Consider the following 22,295-nt stretch of genomic DNA (forward strand, 5'->3'; position numbering starts at 1 on the left):
TTAATATTGGTAAGATAGTAATATTCTTCAAAGCCATTTCAGATTTAATGTAATGCTTATGAAAATTCCAAAAGCCCTTTTTATAGAAATGGAAAATTTGATGCCAAAACCCTTATGGAATTTCAAGGCACACTGGATAGCAAAAAGAATCTTAAAAGAAGAAAAATGCTGGAGAACACATTTCCCCATTTCATACTTTTCTACAAAGCAGCAATATTCAAGACAATGTGGTACTGATCTATGGATAGGCATAGAGATCACTGGAATAAAATTGAGAGTCCAGAAATAAACCCATACATCTAAGGTCAATTGACTTTTGACAAAGGTGCTAAGACCATTCAATGGGAAAGAAATAGTCTCATCAACAAATGGTGTTGGAACAACTAGATAGTCACATGCAAACGAATGAAGTTGGATATTTACCTCACAATTTATAGGAAAATTAACACAAAATCAAAGACATAAGCATGAAAACAAAAACTCTTGTGGAAAACATGGGCTAAAAATCTTTATGACCTTGGATCTGACAATGCTTTTTAGATATAACACTAAAAGAACAAGTAATAAATTTTGAAAAGATAAATTAGATTTCATCAAAATAAAAAAAAAATTTATACATCAAAGATGATCTTAAAGAGAGAGAAAAGACAACCTATGGAATGGGGGAAATGTTTGTAAATTGTATATCTGGTAGAGGCTTATTAGGCAGAATATATAAGGAACTCTTAGAACTTAACAGAGAGATACAAACAAAAAAATGGGCAAATTACTTGATTATGCATTTCTCCAAAGAAGATATACAAATAGCCAACAAACACATGAAAATATGTTCAAAATTATTAGTCATTAAGAAATCACTAATCAGAGCACAATAAGATTCCAACTGACACTCTATGAGGTAGCTATAATTTTTTTAATGGAAAATAACAAGCATTGACAAGGCTGTGTAGAAATTGGAAACATTATGCATCGCTGTTTGGAAAGTAAAGTTGTTCAGCATCATGGGAAACACTTTTGCAATTTCTAAATAAGTTAAATACAGAATTGACATACCGGCAATTCCACATCTAGTTAATACACAAAATAATTCAATGCAAGTCTTCAAACAAAAATCGTACAAGAATATTTGTAACTTATGTATCCACAATGATAGAGGCAGAAACAACCTAAATGTCCATAAACTGATAAATATAATGTGAAACAACTGTACAGTGGACTATTACTCAGCTGTAAAAATGAGATTCTGATATGTGCAACAATGTGGATAAATCTTGAAAACATTATGCTGAGTGAAAGGAAGCAATCGCAAAACCCACATATTATATGATTATAATTATATGAAATATCCAGAATAAGCAAATTCATATTGACAAAAAACAAATTAGTGATTGCCAGGGACATTGGGGAGAGGACAGAGAAGGAGTAAGAGCACGACTACTTAATGAGTATGGAGTTTGGGGGCACAATGATAAAATGTTCCAGAAGTAGATAATGATGATTGTCATATGACATTGTGAATTTATTAATCGCCACTGAATCATATACTATAAAATGGTTAAAGTGGTAAATTTCATGATTCACCACAATAAAAACATGAACAATGTTCTGCTTTTTGTGTTGTTATAATTATATCAAAATTTCTAAAGATATATCTAATTCTACCTATATCATTCCATATACATGTACACATTGTTTTGTCCATTTCCTTTTATTTCTTAGAAATATCTCGAACATTGAATTTCCAAGATAGTCCATATGGGTGGATCAAGTTTATTCACTAATACTATTATTCATAGAAAATAGCATTCATTATATGAATGTGCCACATACCTTGTACAATAAGGTATAAGTCTCATGTTGAAGACATTGTGATAGATGGAGAAGGGATGCCTGGGTGGCTCAGTGGTTGAGCAACTGCCTTCTGCTCAGGGCGTGAACCATATCAGTTTTGGACAACTTCTAGAATTCTTTAGAATTATTTTACATGGTAAAGAAATATACTATCTTGTATAAACTCTCCCTACCTTGGTGTTCTGTCAGATACAGTTTAACTCAATGTTTCTTTTTATTTCATTACTAAGCTGCAGTGAGAATATTTACAAAAACCTCTATCCATTTGTGTCATAATTTCTATAGTATGGTAGTAGTTGGTTGGACTACAAAATTAGATTCAACAAGTTTATACTGATTTACACTCCAGGTAATTGTGCACGTACCCATTTCCCACATATTTGCTGGCACTAGATATTTTCCAATCTTAAGTAATTTTTTCAATCTAATGAAAAGAGAATTGTATTTCCTTTTTAATATTTGTATATTTGAATTTCCTTAATTATTGGTGGAGTTGTATAACAACCTGTGTTTACTGTTTGTTTACATTTCTTCATAAAGACCCTGGTAATATCCTATAACAATTAATTTTGTGTAAAACAATGATGGTCATTTTCATGAGTGTGTGGTCCTCTGGAGGCCTGCCAGGGATTGTTTGGTCTATTATGCTCTTACAGCACATGTCTAGAGGTTGGCATGTCACTGGGGTGATTGTGATGTCTCTGGCCCATACCTTTTACCTGCCAGCAGATGAGTCTGGGATACTTTACAAATTGTTTCTGTTTAAAAAGTAAAAATGCTAACCATAGCAGTTGAAGAACTGCTTTTATGTGTTCTAAGGGTTCTTCTAGAACCTGCATCATGTGGTCTTGAACTCTATTCTGTTGAAGCAAGTCACAAAGCCAGGCAAGGTGCAACATTGGGGACATAGTCTCTATGTAGTGGTGGAAGAGTGTGTAAAATACTGTGGCCATTTGTACATGTCAGTTGTCTAGATATCAATTGAATTGTTAACATTCTTACTAACCTAGTCTTTGCATATTAGGAAAACTAAATTCTTCATCTATCATATTACTTGCAAACATTTTCTCTTTTTCTCTTCTTTCTATTGTAAACTTTACCTAATACAACTTTCACCTTATAAGCATTTATAATTATTAGTAGTTGTATTTGTCCTATGTTTCCTTTACGGTTACATATATTTTCCAGACAAGACTACTCCTGTCCCAATATGGTGACAAAAATGTTTTGTTTCTTTCTAATAATTGTATTAATTTTTAGAAGTTACTTTGGTCTATACATTATTATTTACAATCTCAGAAAAAATAAATTCCTGGATAAATAAGATCATTTATAAACTGACCACCCAGATGGTTTTCATTCTGTCTACTGGTAAACCCAAGCAGAGGGGGGAAATGACTCATGAAAGGCATTCTTCATCTACTGGGCTCCTGGGAGAGATATGCAAATATACTTGCCATAAAGTGAATATAACTATCCCCCTGCAAGAGGGCTTGAGGGCAGCCTGGCAGGCGCAATAGTTCTATAGCAGCAGGCAGCGTACTGGCTCCTTTAGGGATGGATAGCCCACAAAACAGCTGTGCTCCATCAACTGGAGACATTACGTCCATATCTGTGGGGTGAGGACAGAGATGATGCCAATGACACTCATGCCCTATAACGGGAGAACAGCTGCTTCTATGAAGTAATTAAAGCTGGGCCTGGCCTCCTCATTCTGCTCTGGTACTTTGATGCATCAATCACAATCTCAGATTCACCAAAATCTGCTGCATTATTCCCTTAAATAGGTCAGAGGTATATGAATTTTACATGGCAGGAAACCAAAATTAGTAGCATTTTATCATAGCTTCATATACAAAGCTCCCTAGATACTGATTAGCCTCTCAGAGTTATCTAGCATCTGCCTTAACATTTTTACTGAATTCAAGAACTCTTTAAAAACCAATTTTAAGGGCTCAGATAATCCCATGTATTTTATTAAAACATACAAGTGTATAAAAACTTTGTTCTAAATAAGCATACTTTAAAGCTTCTTTCTTAGCAGTTGAATTATTTTTTTAGAAGTCAATTATCAGTATATGGGAAAAAAGCCTAGGTATCTGGAGAAAAGTCTCTAGAAAAACAAATTGCTTCTTTTTGTTATTAAATTTTTGTTCTTTCATTTTTTGCCTATAATTCATTAATGCTAGATGTTGCCAAGATGACCTATCCTGAAGTATTGAAAATGTGTAACACTAAAACTTAAAAATTTCAAAATTAATAGACATGCTCTGATAGTAATCAAGTGTCAGTAAAGTGTGCATTTAGAATAAATGATGTTAGACTAATGGTACTGGTTGTATTCTCTTTCAGTTGCCCAAGAGATCATTTAATAAACAGAGTCATGGTGGTATAGGTTCAATAAATATCTACTCAATTGAAATTAAACATTTCACAAGCCAGAAGTATTTGCTTTCTGAAATAAAATTCTTCATATTTGGAGTCACTAATAAGTGCTCTTAGTGCTGCAAGGAAACTACATGCTTCAGAATGCAAATGGGTAAGGTCATTCATTGCCTTTATCATCTCACTAGTTTCTCTAATTCCCTTCCTTGAACTTCACCTATTATCCCTGGAATTGTCAAATCCAGGAGGGAAAATAGCTCAGTATAAATGGAGCAGTTCATAACTATTAATGACATTTAAAACCAAGGGCAAATAATAAAGTGGCCACTTAGCTCATTTTATACCATATAATTTTAATTCCAACTGCTGACACCAGGCAATTAGAGATACATTTGTTTTTGTCAGCACAGATTACAGTAAAGACAAGGGCACTTTGGACTGGTAAAACTAAGAAAAATAAGGCAAATCTTATGGTCTCTTTCAAGAAGCTTTGCACAATTTATGCAAAGGGATACCTTAAAGCAGTCTGTAGGAAAAGAAATTAACACAATAATTTTATAGTCCTCAAGGATATCATTAGAGGAGCTGAATATATATATATTCATATATATATTCATATATATTCACTGAAAATTGATCACAAAAATTGGAACAAAGCCTATAATGGGAAATAGAAGCTATGATATATGGACATACTGATTTGGTAGTAGAGGGGAGGAGGTTGCCTTTCACTTCACATAATTTTATGGGAAAGATATCTTCACATGGGATTCAAGTAACAGATATTCCTTTAAAGAGTTAAAGTCACAAAGATAAACCCAAAGTTCATCAGTAAACAGAAATAATGAAAAAGTGAGTTGACATTTCTACTAAGCATATGCGTTTGTACTCACAATTATTTACAATTAAATACCCCTTGATAAGCACTTTGCATTAAATGCTCCTTTAAATATCATTTTTCCTTAAATATCAACAAAATCATTTTCATATAGTTTTCAGTGCATATGCTGAAATTTAACTAAAAACTATACTAACGTATGTAAGCAGTATTAAGCATTTTTATAGACAAATTAAATATATTTTTAATTTAATTGCCTCTACAACCTGAATTTGATTGAGTTAACTTCTTTTCTACTCTCAGTCTTACAAAATAAATCACAAAGTGTTGGAAAAAAAAATACTACATGCTCTTGGTCTAAATCTTCATGCCAAATATTTATTATCAGAAACAATGGTTAGAAAAAAAAAAAAAGAGGACATTAAAGAATGGAAAAAAATAGCTTCAATGGATTTCTATATTTTTAATCTTCTCCAAGGAAAAAGTGGTCCAAAATAAACAAGTGAAAATACAGACATGGGGATTTCATAGACTCTCTTGACAAATCTTTCCAGTTTTGTTTTGTTTTAATCACCATGCTTCCGAAGTTTCTCCCATATAACTTATCTTACATAATAAGTAAGATATGCCAACATGCACTAGATTTTTTATAATGAAATATGAAGAGAAGAATTTATACAGCTTCCAATTTATTTCCAATATATATACAATTCAGTTAGTCTGAAATTTTTTTCTTTTTTTTTCTCACCTGGATGTGAATCTGAGCCATCTTAGATGCTAACATGGCAAATACTCTTAAATGATAAAAGAAAAGATGAAAAGAATTTCATGTATTAGAGCTGCCTATCTGCTCTGGGCCATATAACTACCTCCAAACTCTCATAGAGAGAAAAAAACATTAATCTTTTTAGTATCTCTTTGTTTTGGCAACATAGACTAAAACCTTGTCAGTTAATCTTCCTATCAGAAGAATATTATTTCTATTTCTTTTTACCCCAACTTCAACAGATTAAATCTTACTTATCCTCAGGTTTCAGGATTTCTGTAACTTTCTCAAGAATTCATTCCTGGCTCCCAAAATGTGATAGGTGAATTCCAATAGACCCCATTATAGAATTTAAGAAAAAAATTCTTTAATAGAGTAGTAGTAGATAGATTTTCTTATTATTCTTTTCCAGTTTTGATTGGTTATCTTTTTAAAACAAATATAGCAGGGATTCCTGGGTGGCTCAGCAGTTTAGTGCCTGCCTTTGCCCCAGGGCGTGATCCTGGAGTCCCAGGGATTGAGTCCCACATCAGGCTCCCTGCATGGAGCCTGCTTCTCCCTCTGCCTGTGTCTCTGCCTCTCTCTCTCTCTCTCTCTCTGTGTGTGTGTCTCTCATGAATAAATAAATAAAATATTTAATAAATAAGTAAATAAATAAAACAAATATAGCCTATTTATTGAATATTATCAACTATTGTTAAATACATGATCTTACAACTTATGCTCAAGTTAAAATGTCAGAACCAAACATCAATATTTCCAATTCTTTTAAGAATGTTATACAATGACACATTAAGGCATAGATTCTTTTGGCCTATAATTCTTAAAAGAATGATCATAGTAAAAATATTGCAAAATTTTCAGTATGAGATTATGATTAAAGTAGATTTCACAAAGATGTGGTATAAAGGAGCAATAGTGCCATTCAAAATCCTGGATTCCATCTCTTCAGAAAGGATTAATAATTTTTAGAGTCAAACATTAAAATGTACAGATGAAGGCAGCTTAATACCACCACTGATAACTACACCTATTAACGTACAAGTTTCAGGCCACAGTTTTGAAAATCTGAAGTGCTGAGTTGGTTTAATGAAGTAGTTAATAGGCATTTTTGAAAATGTTATTGCTTTTCCAGTTTTAAAATACATTTTTCGGGGTATCACTGAAGTTTTTGAGTTTTTACATTTTTTTTTCTTTTTGTGCTCAAATTCCTTATGGTTCTGCTTTGATATTTTCTGAAGACATTATTCACTACATCAAAAAGTTCTTTTATTGCACTATTTAAATCCTTGTCCACAGAAACATCACTTTGTCATTGATATCAACTGAAATCTTACTGATTATTTGTGCCTTTTCATTTAGGTCCTGGAAATCTGGCTCTGGTAGCTCAATCAAAAATTTCTTTTTATTGTCAGCTGCCATAGGAAGAAGGGACTTTGCAAAATTGACTTCTACATTTACTTTCTCTAAAATTTTCAAAAATGATGTCTTATGTAAGCAGAATTCTCTTCTTCAACCTAACGAAGGTCACTTTCAGTTGTCTTAGCTTCAAACAAGTTTATTTTTTTATATGTTTACCTATAGAAAACATAATTCAGGAACAGCCAGATGGAAAAAAAATGAATATGTGGAAGGTGTGGACAGGAAGCTTCCCTGTCCTCTCTAGATATACCTATACCACTCTCCTAGTACCTCAATGTACTTAACAACTTAGAGGTCTTGGCCATCTTTTCCTAGAATGAGACAGAAAGATAGAAAGAAAGGGAATTAAAGAGATGTAGCTAACGTTACACTGAGAGTAAATTGATATTATTTAAAAAAAAATTTAAGACAAGGAGGGAAGTGGAGGGGCATAGGGAGAGAGAGAGAGAGAATCTTAAGCAGGTTCTGTGCTAGACATGCAGCCCAATGTGGCGCTTGATCTCACAACCCTAAGATCATAACCTGAGATGAAATTTAGAGTTGAATGCTTAACCAAATGAGCCACCCAGGCACCCAAGAAATTGATAATCTTTTTTTTTTTCTTTTTTGGAGATTTAGTTATTTATTTGAGAGAGAGGATAGGAGTGGAAGGGGCAGGTGGAGAGGGAGAGAATCTCAAGCAGGTTCCATGATGAGAACAGAGCCAATAGGGGAGCTTGATCTCATGACTATGAGATCATGACCTGAGCTGAAACCAAGAGTCAGACATGCAACTAACTGTGTCACCCAGGTGCCCCAAAATGGATAGTCTTAAAAGTCTACTATAATCAAGTGGGGATTAGATAAGAAATGCAAAGCTCGTTCAATAATTGACAATCCATTAGTGTAGCTCACCATATTAACAAACTAAATTAAAAAAAAAAACGACCCTACAAGATCATCTCAATAGCTACAGAAGAAAAATTAGAAAAAAATTAATATCCATTTGTAATAAAAACTCTCAATACACTAAGATTAGAAAGGAACTTTCTTACACTAAAAAGATAATCTACCAAAAAAAAGTACAGATAAAATAATATTCAATTGTGCAAGGCTGAATACCCCCTCCTCAGATCAGAAGTGGGCAAGAATGTGTGCCCTCAACACTTCTTTCAACATCATACCTGAATTCCAAGCCAGTGCTTTAAGGCAAGACAAAGAATTAAAGGTGAAAGATTTGGATGGCATAACTATAATTGTATTTATTCACAAATGACCTGATTATCTACATAGGATATCCCATGTAATCCATAAAAAATATTTCTAAACTTGAGTTTAACAAGTGGGAGGATATAAGATAAATATACAAAACTGTTGCAAAGTAATATACAACTAGAAATCTATTTTATTTATTTATTTAGAAAGATTTTACTTATTTATTCACCAGAGAAACACAGAGAGAGGTAGAGACACAGGCAGAGGGAGAAGCAGGCTCCCTGCAGGGATCCTGATGTGGGACTCGATCCCAGGACCCCAGGATCACGACCTGAGCCAAAGGCAGAAGCTCAACCACTGAGTCACCCAGGCATCCCTAGAAATCTATTTTAAAGTACCATTTACAAAAGCAACAAAAATACTTATAAACTATATATAAGATTTTTATTGTTTAGAGTTATAAAACACTGTTGAAAGAACCCTAAGACAATTTAAGTAAGTGGAGCACTATATCACATTTATGAATTGGAAATCTAAATATTTTTTGGCTGCATGTCCTCCTTAAATCAATATATTGATTCAATGCAATCTTCTAAAAAATCACAGCAGCACTCCTTCAGTTACTGAGACATGAAAAATAAAATTTACATGAAAAGGCAGAAGAAATTAAGACAGTCAAAACAATTTTGTGAAAGAACAAAGTTGTCACACAATACTAGATTTCAAGACTCATCTTAAGGCTACAGTAATGAAGACAGCTTGGTATTTATAAAAGGATTGACACATATATAAGGAAAACATAATAGAGTCTAAAAAAGGATCCAAATGTTATATCAACAGATTTTTGGCAAAGATGCAAAGAAAGACAGTTCAATGGAGAAATGGTCCTGGAACATTTGGATATTCACACATAAAAAAAAGAAAAAAATCCCCCCTAATACCAATATAATATATATATATATTATATATATATATATATATATATATAATATATATATATTACTTGTGCTCTTTATCCAGTTTCCTTGTAAAATAGTAGTTGAAAACAGATCTAGAACCAATGCAAAATAGAAAACTATAAAATTTCTTTAGGAAAAAAGACAGGGAAATCTATTTGTGACTAAGTAATACCAGGATTTCAGATGCAACACCAAAATCACAGTCCATTAAAAAAGAAAAATTAATAAATTCAATCAATTAAAACTTTTGACTTGTGAATTTATTAAGATAATGATTAAAAATAAGCCACACATGAGGTGCCTGGGTGGTTAAGTCTGTTGAGCATCTCAGTCTTGATTTGGCTCAGGTCATGATCTTGGGGACCTGTGATTAGCCCTGTGTTGAGATCTAAGCTCAGGCAGGATTCTGCTAGAAGTTCTCTCTCCCTTTTCTTTTGTCCTGCCCTTGCCCCCATGCACACGCACACACACTCTCTCTCAATAAATGAATAAATCTTTAAAAAAGCACCATACACTGTGAAAAAAAAACGTGCAAATCATATATCTGACAAAGAATCTGTTTCCAACATAGGTAAATAACTTATCAAGTCAACGATAAGAAAACAAACAATGCAGCCAAAAAGGGCAAAGGTCTTAAAACAATGGTCTCCCTTACAATGGTAAGGGAAATATAACAGGGCAAATGAGACCATGAAAGGATGCTCAACATCATTAGTCATTAGGGAAATGCAAATTAAAACCTCATTCAGCTAGCACTACACAACTGATTATACCAAGTGCTGGTGACACTGGAGCAAATGAAATATACATGCATTACTGAATGAATGAAAATGGGCAGTATCTTATGAAATTGAAAATGATGATTAATTATAAAGATAAACAATGATATGACACAGAAATTTTGCTTCAGTTTAATCAAGAGAAGTAAAAATTTATGCATACACAAAATCCTCTACTTCATGTTTATAACAGCTGTTTGTAACTGTGAAAAATCTAGAAACAATTCATGCATTCTTCAAGTATAAAATGGAAAAACAAACTGTGGTGCATCAATGGAATACTCTCCAGCAATAAATATGAAAAGTAATATTGGTACATGAAACAACAAGGATAAATATCAAATGCATTATGGCAAGTGAAAGAAATGAGACTCGAAGAGTCTGTATATGTGTTCACTAATATGGCTTTCTGGGAAATGCAAAATTATGTATGAAAAACAGATCAGTGTTTGCCAGAGGTCACATGTGGAGGGCAGGTTTGATTAAAACGGTAAGCTTGGTGAAGAGATGTGGGGTGATGAAACTGCTTAGTATGTTCGCTGTGTGTGCTTAGATTCTTTCGAATAAATTTTTTCTAAAATGTTTGTGTTTGAGCAGCCCTGGTGACTCAGCGGTTTAGTGCCACCATCAGCCTGGGGTGTGATCCTGGAGGCCTGGGATCGAGTCCTGCGTCAGGCTCCCAACATGGAGCCTGCTTCTCCCTCTGCCTGTGTCTCTGCCTCTCTCTCTCTGTGCCTCTCATGAATAAATAGATAAAAATCTTTAAAAATAAATAAATAAAATGTTTGTGCTTTATTCACAATTTTAAATTTATTGGCAAAAAGTTGTTGATAATATCCAGTCATTTCCCTTTTAATATAGTAGTAGTTGTGGCATCATTTCCTTGATATTGGTAACAGGGACCTTTTTCCTGGGTTTCACTTTCAAAGATCCAATTCCAGGCTTTGCTAATTTTCTGTATTGTGTGTTAGGGTTTTTTTTTTAAATTTTTAATTTCTAATTTTTTTTGGTTATTGAGAAATAATTTATATGCACTAAAATTCATAGATCTTAACCATACACTATAATGAAATTTGTCAGATGAATATACAAGTTCCCACATCCTAATCAAAATATACGCCTATACAATTAAGATTATGTCTCTTTGATGGGATAGCCCTTTTATCATTATGAAATAACCCTCCTTCACAGGTTATATAACTTTTCTTGTCAATTTCTTATATAGTCATTTGTTTTCTTAATATTAGTCATGTATAGTGTTTTACCATTCCTTTATTTTCTATAATTTCTTTTTTATTTTTTTAAATTTTCTATAATTCTTAATAAAATGGACTTTATTTTTTAGAGTAGTTCTAGGTTCACAGAAAAGTTGGGAAAATACAGAGATTTCCCATATGTCCCCTTACCACACGTGCACAGGCTCACCCATTATCAACATCCCGCATCAGGATGATACATTTCCTACAATTTATGGACCTACATAAACATAAAGACCAAAATTTACATTAAGGTTCACTTTTAGTGTTCCAGGTTTTATAGATTTACAACCGTACGATAACATGTATCCACCATTACATCTACTCTGTGGTACACACAGAGTGGAGTCGCTGCCCTAAAATTCCCCTATGCTCTGGTATTCACCTCTTTCTCCTCACCTAACTTCTGGCAACTGCTGATGTTTTTAATGTCTCCATAGTTTTGCCTTATCCATAATGTTATATTATTGGAATCAAGATTGGATCATAATTCTTTCACTTAATATTATGCTTTTAAGATTCCTCTATGTATTTTCATGATTTTCTTTCTTGTGTGTGTGTGTGTGTGTGTGTGTGTGTGTGTGTGCTGAATAATAATACATTGCCTGGATGGGATACAGTTTATTTATTCATTTGCCTACTAGAAAATATCACAATTTCTTCCAAATGTCGGCAACTATGAATAAAACTATTATAAACATCTGTGTACAGGTTTTTGTGTGGATGTAAGGTTTTAACTTGTAGTTAAATATCAAATTTCTTTAACTTTTTATTTTGGAATAATCATAGATTCCCAGAACTTGGAAAAAAATGTATGAATAGATTTCTTGTGCTCTTTATCCAGTTTCCTCATATTGTAATATCTTGCATATGTATATGCAAGCCAGAAACTGCCATTGGTACAATCAGAGTTTAATTCAGATTTTACCAACTTCACATACAAATCAAAACTTTTGAGGTTGGCCTTTTTCACTTGGCATAATTATTTTGAAATTCATCCAAATTGTAATCATGAAGGAATAAGATTATTACAGATTGGCCCATCTAAGGAAGAGCTAAGGACATATATTCAATAAATCTGTCTCATACTTCACACACAAAACTACTTTAAATAGGATGATGTGATGGTTAATTTTATGTATTAACTTGGTGAAGCCATGGTACCCAGATGTGGCCAAATATTATTCTGATCTTTTGTGAAGGGGTTTTTGAATGAGATTAGCATTTATTTATTTTTCTTTTTTTTAATTGGAGTTCAATTTGCCAACATATAGCATAATACCCAGTGCTCATCCCATCAAGTGCCCCCCTCAGTGCCCCTCACCCAGTCACCCCCACCCCCTGCCCACCTCCCTTTCCACCACCCCTTGTTTGTTTCCCAGAGTTAGGAGTCTCTCATGTTCTGTTTCCCTTTCTGATATTTTCCACTCACTTTTTTCTCCTTTCCTCTTTATTCCCTTTCACTATTTTTTATACTCCCCAAATGAATGAGACCATATAATGTTTGTCCTTCTCCGATTGACTAGATTAGCATTTAAATTGGAAGATTTGGAGTAAGGCAGATTATTCTCTATAATGTGAGTAGGTCTCATCCAATCAGTTAAGGGCTTACACAAGAACTTTCTCTGAACCAGAAGGAAATCTAAGAGCAGAGGACTTTTAGGACTCAGACTATCACTCTTCCTAGGTCTCCTGCCTGTTGATGCGCCTACAGATTCTGAATTTGCCAGCCTTCATAATCTCATAATCTAATTACTTAAAGCAAATCTCCCCATATATAGACTTCCTGTTCATCCTCTTTCCCCAAAGAACACTGACTAATAAAGACTTTCTAAAAGCCTAGCTCTCCCATATATTTCAAAAACCTGATACTAACTTTATTTCCTTAGAATTCAGAGACATTCAGAAAATTTCTGGCATTGATTATAAAATTTTGTTCATGATAGGAGACAAGTTATTTGAATTTCTCAAAGCTTTCTAATCACTGTCATTGATGAAACAAATAAAAAATGATAATGTGCATTAGGATAAGGCTAATGTGGCTTGAGGTGGTGGACTCTCAGTAGGACGTCTCTAATTGCCTTGAGTCTGCACAATTATTCTAGAACTGAGGTCCTTAATTGCCAAGGAAAGCAGAAAATCATTAATGACATCATTATGCCCATTACTACGATACAGAAGCAGGTTCAAGCAAATGATAGCAAGAATATTAGCAAAAAAAGACATAGTGCCCAACATCATAACTGAGCAGAGTATGTCAATAGGTGAAGTTCCTTGGAGTGTTCTAAACTGTAAGCTTCTTGAGGACAGTGTGTTGGCCTTGTACACGGTTGAAGAGATTTAATTCAAGAATGGATGTATAGTCCTATTAGTTACCCAGAATAACAAGAATTCCACTCTAAGGTGGCTCTTTTTTTATCGTGGCAGAGCATGAGTCTCTGCTAAATCTCTACTAGAATTCCCATTTCAGTTCCTATTTAAGTGACAAATAAATGAATGCAGCACATAGTTTAAAAGTAACATTTTTGTTTGTATATAAAATTGAACTAATTGTTACTAAGATGCATACCATCACTGGAAAAAGTTCCATTTTTCCCTTTACATCTCAGTTCTTTAGATCTTTTGAGTGTCTTTTCAATAGCTAAAGGCTTGAGAACCAGATTCACCCTGCCCTGTCCAGATCTATAACTTGCTGGATAGTGACTATAGGCAAATTACTTTGGAGGATCAGTTTTCAAATCTGTAAAAATGTCCATTGATAATATGAGCAATATCTCAGAATTGCATGAGGAAGAAATAAGTTTCCTATAAAGAGCTTATAAGACTACTCCACAAGTTATGATGCTCTATACGTGTTAGCTGTTACCTGTACAAAAAAAGAAATAAATAAAAAGAGAGAGAGAATAAAATGGAACCACTATTCTAAGGGCAATACTGTAACATTTAGACCTATATAAGGTAAAGACCCTCAAAAGAGAACACTCAAAACCAGCAAAGGCAAGTATGACAATCCATACATCACCATCAATGAGGATAGCTGTGGCTAAGAAATCAAATATCAATCATGTCTATGATACACTCCCTGGTCATGTGGTTGCTGAGCAAATTATTTTTTATTTACTTTGATTTCAAGTGCTGAGTATAAAATCATCCACTTACTATATCTGTATATGCCTGGCTTTTACAATTTGGAGAGGGGAAAATGTTCCCCAGGTACAGGTCAATAGTATATAAGATCATTTTAGTTCTTTATTGAAGCATCTGAGGAATTGCACAGTTTGGAGTATGAGATTCCTGTTTGAAGTTCTGATTTCTCTTTTTCTTATTTATTTAAATTAAAAATCAGTTCTCATCATAACAAATCTATAATGCATGAAACTAAATTTTAGTTACTTTTTAGGGACAGGTCTTCAGGGTATCATTGCTTATGTTGTTACATGACTTTGGAGAAAGAACCATTTCTCAGTTCTCTTTAATGATTAGTATATATTCCTTAGTGTAACTCTAGGGAATATCTGTAAAATGCAGAATGCAATGAATGTGATTAGGCAGTGGCAGAGCATGAAGCAGGTGTGTAAAGTTTCTTACTTAGTAAGACAAGCATGCTTGAAGGGGAAAAACATTCTTTTTCTCTAAGAAAAAAAGGTGACTTCTGGGGTAAAAATTAGGTGTTTACCTTCCAAGAGATTATATAGGCTTTTTATTTATTTAAGGAAAGATATAAGTATCAGTTCTCAGTAGTTTTAGTATCAGATGCCATTCTATTTTTTTTAAAGATTTTATTTATTCATGAGAGACACAGAGAAATAGGCAGAGACATAGGCAAGGCTGCCAAGAATGAAAACTCTAAGACCAGATGTCTTCACTGGTGAATTATACCAACATTTAAGGAAGAACTATTACCAATATTTCTCAAATTCTTCCAAAAAGTAGAAGAGAAAAACACTTCAAAACTCATTTTATGATGCCACCATTACCCTGATATCAAAACCAGAGAAGGGTGTCACAAGAAAATCACAGGCCAATATTCCTGAAGAACATAAATCTAAAAATTCTCAACAAAATATTCACACTAAATTCAATAGTACATTAAAAGGATCATTCACCATGATCAAGTGGGATTTACTCTGGGGATCCAAAGGTGGTTCAACATTTACAAATCAATCAAAGTGATACATCATGCTTTAAAAAATGATAAAAATCATGTGATCACCTCATTAGATGCAGAAAAGTCATTTGACAAAATGTAAATTTTGGTTATAGTAAAAACTTTCAACAAATTTTTGTAGAAGGAGCATCTTTCAATATAAATAAAGGGCATATATGACAAACCTACAGCTAAAATCATACTCAATGGTGAAAAGCTAAAAGGTTTTCCTGCATGATCAGGATCAATATAGGGATGTCCACTCTTCACCCTTTTATTCAATATAGTACTGGAAGTCTTAGTCATAGCAATCGGATAAGGAAAATAAAAAGATATCCATATTTGTAGGGAAGAAGTAAAACTGACACTATCTGCAAATGTTACTGTATATAGAAACCTGTAAAGACTCCACTAAAAACTGTCACAACTAATACACAAATTTGATAAAATGATAAAATACAAAGTCAATATGCAAAAATCAGTTGCATTTCTATATCCCAACAATGAACAATCAGAATGAAAATTTAAAAAACAATCCCATTTATGGTAGCAGCAAAAAGAATGAAATACTTAGGAATAAATTAAACCAAGGAGTTGAAAAAATTTGTATCCTCAAAACTACAAAATATAGATGAAAGAAATTGAAGATAACATGAATAAATCAAAGACATTTTGTGTTTATGGATTAGAAGAATTAATATTATTAAAACATCCATGCCACTCAAGGAATCTATAGATTCAATATAATTCTTTGCAAAATTCCAATGCCATTTTTCACAGAAATAGAATAGACAATCTTAAAATTTATATGCAACCAAAAAAGTCCTGAATAGCCAACTCAATCATGAGAAAAAAAGAACAAAGTGGGAGGCATCACACTTTCTGATTGTAAACTATACTACAAAACTATAGTAATCAAAATAATATGGTATTGGCATAAAAACAGATACATAAAGCAATGGAACAGAAGAGAGAGCCCAGAAAAAACTCAATGCTTATGTGATCAATTAATTTAGAATAAAGAAGCCAAAAATATGCAATGGAGAAAGGATGATCTCTTTAAAAAAATAGTTTTAGGAAAATTGGACAGGCACATGCAAAATAATGGAACTAGACCACTTTCTTACCCCATTCACAAAATAGTCAAGCTGGATTAAAGACTTGAATGTGAGACCTGAAACCATGAAAAAAGTGGGTAAGTTCCATGATATTGGTCTTGATATTTTTTTTTTATTTGAAAGCAAAAGCAGCAAAACCAAAATTAATAAGTGAGACTACACCACACTAAAGTTTCTTCTCAATAAAGGAAATCATCAACAAAATAAAAAGGCAACCCATCAAACGACAGAAAATATGTATAAGCCACATATGTGATAAGGGGTTAGTATCCAAAATATATAAAGAATCCATATAATTCAATAGAAAAAAGCAAGTGACCCAATTTAAAAATGGGCAGAGGACTTGAATAGACATTTTGTATGAAGACATAGAAATGGCCAACAGGTACATGAAAACTTATTCAATGTTAATTCAGTGATTATCAGGGAAATACAAATCAAAAGCACCTGACATAATGAGATACTGTCTCAACCTGTTAGAATCGTTATTATAAAAAACACAAGATATAACAAATCCTGGTAAGGATGTGGAAAAAAAAGGGAACCCTTGTATATTGCTAGTGGGAATATAAAATAGTACGGCCACCAGAAAACAATATGGTTTCTTCAAAAAGTAAAAAATAGAATCGCCATATGATCCAGTAATCCCACATCTAGGTATATATACAAAAGAAACAAAGCCACTATCTCAAAGAGGTATCTGTATTGCCATTTTGTAATCACATTATTCACTATAGCCAAGACAGGGAAACAATTTAATTGTCCACTGACAGAAGAATTGATGAAGGAAATGTGACATATATACATATATATATATGATATGTGTGTGTGTTTATGTATATTATACTTATTACACAGTGTATATGTAGTGAAATATTATTCAGCCCTAAAAAAAGTAAATCCTGAGGCACCTTGGAGGGTCCATTGGTTAGGCATCTGCTTTCTGCTCAGGTCATGATCCCAAGGTCCTGGGATGGAGCCCTCATATCCAGCTCCCTGCTTAGTGGGGAGTCTGCTTCTCCTTCTCCCTCCCATCTCCTATTTCTGATAGGATTTCTGAAAACCCCTGTCAAAAACCCATGCTCTCCCTCTGCCCATCTCCCTCTGGCCCCTCTCTGTGTCCCTCTCCCTCTCCCTCTCCTGCTCATGTGCTCTCTCTCTCTCTCTCTCTCTCTCTCAGATAACTAAATAAAATCTTTTTTTTTTTAAAAGTAAATTCTGTCATTTTTTACAGCATGGATGAAATTGGAGCGCATTATGCTAAGTAAAATAAGCCAGACAGAGAAAGATAAACATGCAATGGTAATACTTTATGTGGGATCTTTTTAAAAGTAGAACTCATAGAAACAAAAAGTAGAATGGTGGTTGCCAGGGGCTCGAGGTGGGGGATATTGGCAGAGACTGGTAAAGGGCATAAACTTTAAAGCTATAAGATAAAGATGGAGAATCCATTGTTTTTTTGTTTTTTTAAATTTTTATTTATTTATGATAGTCACACAGAGAGAGAGAGAGAGGCAGAGACACAGGCAGAGGGGGAAGCAGGCTCCACGCAGGGAGCCTGATGTGGGATTCGATCCCGGGTCTCCAGGATCACGCCCTAGGCCAAAGGCAAGCACCAAACCGCTGCGCCACCCAGGGATCCCTGGAGAATCCATTGTATAATATGGTGACCATAGTTGAGAGTACTGTACTATATAATTAAAATTTGCTGAGTAGAACTTGCCAAGAAAAAGTAAATAAAGTGAGGTGATGGAGGTGTTAATTAACTTGATGGTAGAAATTCTTTCACAATGTATCCATATAGCAGATCATCACACTGTATCATACTGTATACTTTAAATATGAAAAATGAAATTTACAATTTCCTTTGTCAATTATATCTCAATAAAGCTGAAAAATTACATACTTTAAATAGTTTTGCAATTATTTATATAATACTTGGGCCACAAGAGAATGTCAATTAATGTAAAAAGTAGAAATTTAACTGGCCACATTTTCTGATGCATCTTAATAAACTGGAGATAAGCTATAAAACTTCAAAAATAGTTCAAATCACAAAACATTTAAAAATATCAAGTATCAAACTTTAAGGGAGAAAGCCAAAATACTACCCTTAGCAATAATTATAGGATTAAATGTTTTGATTATTAAATATATAGGAAGAAATTAAAATCAATGTAAGAAATAAAAGGAAACATTATATAAAATTATTAAAAAGGAGACTAATAAATAAAGTGAGAAATAGACAAAATAAGAAAAGTGAAAATCGAATTGATAGCTCCGATTAGATTAATAATTAATAATAAATTAAATTAAGAGAGAAGATATAAAACATATTAAGTAGGCAAAAATAGGAAAGTAATACAGAGATAAATAATTATACATCTACCATATTTTTCTAATACATTAAAATCATTACAAGGTAATATATTTTTAAATTCTCCCAAGCAAATATAAATGGAAGAATACAATCATAGAATAGATTTTGAATTTTGAAATATTACTGAAAATATAATGACCGTGCTTAGGCAGTTTTATGGTCAAATTTTTACAAATTAGAATTAGATAACTTCCATACTGCACAATTTGTTCTACAGTCAAGATCAAAACTTCTCCAACTACCTTTGAAACAGTCTTCATTGGGAAGAAAATTGATTTTCTTCTAAGTCAAATTAAATCCAACTCAGCCCCTAACATGAGGACTGCAAGAATGTCCATCACACTCAATATTTGAGATCACTTACATATTCCTGGGGATAATAAAGGAAGCATGGGATTTGCACGATCTAGCAACCATCATCTATGGTCACCACTGGGAACTTCAACCCCAACCAGTGTTTCCCATTTAATATGTTTGCAGAACCGCATGCGTGTATCTCAGGCCCTTTATATCCATCTCTCCGTGGTGAGGAGAGGAAGCCTGTAAACTCCCCTGTGGACTGGCTCCCTGTTAAGGTCGGCCAGTGGAAGGAACGGGCTTGACTGGAACTCAGGACAAAGTGAGGAGCCTTTCTTATTTCTGACAGGCTTTCCGAAAACCCCTGTCAATCAGCTATTTGTGTATTGTCTTTTGTAAAGTACCTGTTTTGTTTAGACATTTTATTCACAAGAAAAAGGAGCACTATCTGCTTTTTTAGTAATTGATTTATGGAATTCAAATATACACATACACACATTTGAATCTAATTATTTGCAACAGTTAATTATTGTGGCTTTATAAAGTCACTCCAAGCATGAATTAGCAAACGCTGAGGCATTTCTCCTAGTGATAATAAAAAAGTAAGTTCCTCCAAGACTCTGGTCACAACACTTTTGTCAATTGATCAATACACAATCTTTTTGGGTATGATTCAGTTTGGAAGTACCTTATTTAATGTGCTGTATATTGTTGGTTCTCTAACACTGAGCTCACAGCAAATGACACAATAACTTAGGACTAAACCAAGCTTATCTAATACTTGCATTTTCTTTGTAAGACACATCACACTCCCGCACTTAGGAACATACGTGTGTGTGTAGAAGTATACATGTATACATATATATTATACATATATACATGGTAATACTTATGTCCTATTTAAGAACTCTTTGCCAAAACCAAGGGTACACAGCTGTTCTTTTTTCTCTTGTATGGAGTTTTTAAATTTATTATATATTTTTTTAAAGATTTTATTTGTTTGATTGAGAGAGAGCACAAGCACTGGGAGTCACAGGCAGAGGGAGAGGGAGAAGCAGGCTCCCCATTGAGGATTGCTGTGATATCCCTTATTTCATCCCTGATAATATATTTCCCTCCCAGTGATGGCTTGAGGATGATTTTGCTCTTTTTCTAGGTTCCTGACATAGAAACTTAAACTACTGATGTGAAACTTTTCCTTGTTTTGTAATATAAGCATTTATGGCTGTGAATTGCCCTTCTATGTCTTTAGATACGTCCCATAAACTTGATAATGTTGTATTTATATTCTTATTCATTTCATGTATTTTTATTTCCCTTCAGAGTTTCTCTTTGACCTGTTAGTTATGTACTTGGAAGTATACAGTTTAATTTCCAAGTGTTTGAAGATATTTCTGTTTTCATTCTGTTATTGATTTCTAGTTTGGTTTCATTTTCCTCAGAGAACATACCTTATGATTTCAATTATTAAAGTTTGTTGAACATTCTTTTATGTCCCAGGATATAGTCTATTTTGGCAGATATTCTATGAGTGCTTGAAAACAATGTATATTCTATTGTTGGGTAAAGTGCTTTAAAATGTCAATTAAATCATATTATTTAATGGTACTGGGTACTTCTATGTCCTTGCTGAATTTCTATCTACTGGCAATAACTAAAATGAACAGTTAACTAAAATGAACAGTGTTGAAGTTTCCAACTTTTTCTTTTAAGTTCTACCTATAGGATTCTAAGAGGCTCCTTTTTTCAGCATTCAAAAACTCTTTTGCCAATAGCCTATGGCTTCTACGATCTCTGATGAGAAATCCACAATTATTCAAGTTCTTTTTCCCCTATAACTAATGTGTTATTTTTTTCTATGTGCTTTCAAGAGTGCTTCTTGTTTGTTTCTTTGGTTTTAGTTTTCAACTGTGTGATAATAATGGACCTTGGATTCTATTTTTCTGGGGACGGTTTATCCCCTCTGGAATCCCTTTAGCCTCTTGAATCATTAGGTTGATATATTTTGCCATATATGAGAAGTTTTTATCTGTTATTTCTTTGAATACATTTTCAGCTACATATTTTTCTCTCTTTTGGAAGCTCTAAAGTATGCTGTTTGATCTGCTATTTCCCTCACATCCCTAATTTTCATTTTTTTTAATCAATTTTCTCACTGTTGTCCAGAATGCATAATTAAATTGTTCTATGTTTAAATTTACTAATTATCTCACCTTCTCTTCTACTTTTGAGCCAATTTATTGAAGGACTTTTTTGTTATTGTATTTTTTATGAATAAATTTCTATTTGGATCTTTATATCTTCTCTTTCTTCCAGAGTTTTCCATGTCTTTGCTGAGACTTTCTATTATCATTATTATTGATATTATTATTATTTCTATTTTTTATTATTATTTCTTTGTTATTTCATAATTTCACAATGAAACATTTTTATGATGACTGCTTTAAAATACTTATCATATAATTCTAATATGTATTTCAGGATTTTATTGGCATATACTGATTTTTTTTCATTCAGTTTTAGATTTTCTTGGTTCTTGTTATGACAGATGGTTTTCTATTAAAACCTGTACATTTTGGATATTATATTACAAGATTCTGGATTTTATTTAAATTTTGTGTTTTAACAGGGGTCATCTAACACTTCTTCAATGGGTGAAGGAGAATGTTGACTCCTTACTCATGGGGGTGGAAGTCTAAAATGTTCACTTGTCTCCATTGATATTCTGGAAGTGAGGAGACTTCTCACTACTGGACAGAGGTAGTAGTTCAAGCTCTTCCTTAGGTCTCCACTGATAGCATATTGCTGAAAGGAAGAAAAGAGGCTTGTTCCCCACATATCCCCCACTAACACCAGGAAGAGTTGAACTCATTACTAATGGATGTTGGTGACTCTTGACTCTT

Source organism: Vulpes vulpes, chromosome 13 (genome assembly GCF_048418805.1).
Source record: "Vulpes vulpes isolate BD-2025 chromosome 13, VulVul3, whole genome shotgun sequence".
In the NCBI taxonomy this organism is placed as follows: domain Eukaryota; kingdom Metazoa; phylum Chordata; class Mammalia; order Carnivora; family Canidae; genus Vulpes; species Vulpes vulpes.